The sequence below is a fragment of the Bison bison genome, unplaced genomic scaffold (genome assembly GCF_000754665.1).
Source record: "Bison bison bison isolate TAMUID 2011002044 unplaced genomic scaffold, Bison_UMD1.0 scf7180017864370, whole genome shotgun sequence".
Lineage (NCBI taxonomy): Eukaryota > Metazoa > Chordata > Mammalia > Artiodactyla > Bovidae > Bison > Bison bison.
This window is the reverse complement of record NW_011494942.1, coordinates 7,388,248-7,389,755: the sequence shown is the minus strand read 5'-3', so window position 1 is coordinate 7,389,755 and position 1,508 is coordinate 7,388,248.

The window sequence follows — 1,508 nt, the reverse complement described above, 5'->3', positions numbered from 1 at the left end:
CATCAACAAAAGAGAACACTTTTGATAAATGGAAACACTCTCAAAGAAATATTGTTCAGATATTTTTAAGGAATTCTTTCTTAAAAAATTTATTTGGCTGCACTGGGTCTTAGTTTTGGCAAGCAGGATCATCAATCTTCATTACAGCAGGCAGGATTTTTTTGTGGCATGTGGAATCTAAAGCCCTGACCGGGGATTGAATCCAGGGGCCTTGCACTGAAAGTGTGCAGTCTTAGCTACTGGATCACCAGGCAAGTCCCATTAAGGAATTCTAATAATTTACATGGCTCTCCTATACAGTCAGTAAAAACTACTGGCAGCTGACTGTAGCTCATATCATGAACTCTTTATTGCAAAATTCAAACTTCAGTAGGGAAAACTACTAGACCATTCAGGTATGACCTGAATCAAATCCCTTATGATTATACAGTGGAAGTGACAAATAGATTCAAGGGATTATATCTGATAGACAAAGTGCCTGAAAAACCATGGATGGAGTTTCGTGAGTTGTACAGGAGGCGGTGATCAAGACCATCCTCAAGACAAAGAAATGCAAAAAGGCAAAACAGTTGTCTGAGGAGGCCTTAAAATAGCTGAGAAAAGAAGAGAAGCTAAAGGCAAAGGAGAAAAGGAAAGATACCACCTGAGTGCAGAGCTCCAAAGAACAGCAAGGAGAGATAAGAAAGTCTTCCTCAGTGATCAGTGCAAAGAAGTAGAGAAAAACAATAGAAAAGGAAAGACTAGAGATCTCTTCAAGAAAATGAGATACCAAGGGAATATTTCATGCAAAGATAGGCACAATAAAAGACAGAAACAGTACAGACTTAACAGAAGCAGAAGATATTAAGAAGAGGTGGCAAGAATACACAGAAGAACTATACAAAAAAGATCTTAATAACCCAGATAATCACAGTGGTGTGATCACTCACCTAGAGCCAGACATCCTAGAGTGCAAAGTCAAATGGGCCTTAGGGAGCATCACTACGAACAAAGCTAGTGGAGGTGATGGAATTCCAGTTGAGCTATATCAAATCCTAAAAGATGATGCTGTGAAAGTGCTGCACTCAATATGCCAGCAAGTTTGGAAAACTCAGCAGTGGCCACAGGACTGGAAAAGGTAGGTTTTTATTTCAATCTCAAAGAAAGGCAATGCCAAAAAATGTTCAAACTACTGAACAATTGCACTCATCTCACATGCTAGCTAAGTAATGCTCAAAATTCTCCAAGCAAGGCTTCAACAGTACTTGAACCGAGAACTTCCAGATGTTCAAGCTGGATTTAGAAAATGTAGAGAAATCAGAGATCAAATTGCCAACATCTGTTGGATCATCAAAAAAGCAAGAGTTTGAGAAAAACATCTACTTCTTCTTTACTGACTACACTAAAGCCTTTAACTGTGTAGGTCACAATAAACCGTGGAAAATTCTGAAAGAGATGGGAATACCAGACCACCTGATTTCCTACTGAGAAATCTGTATGCAGGTCAAGAAGCAACAGTTAGAACTGGA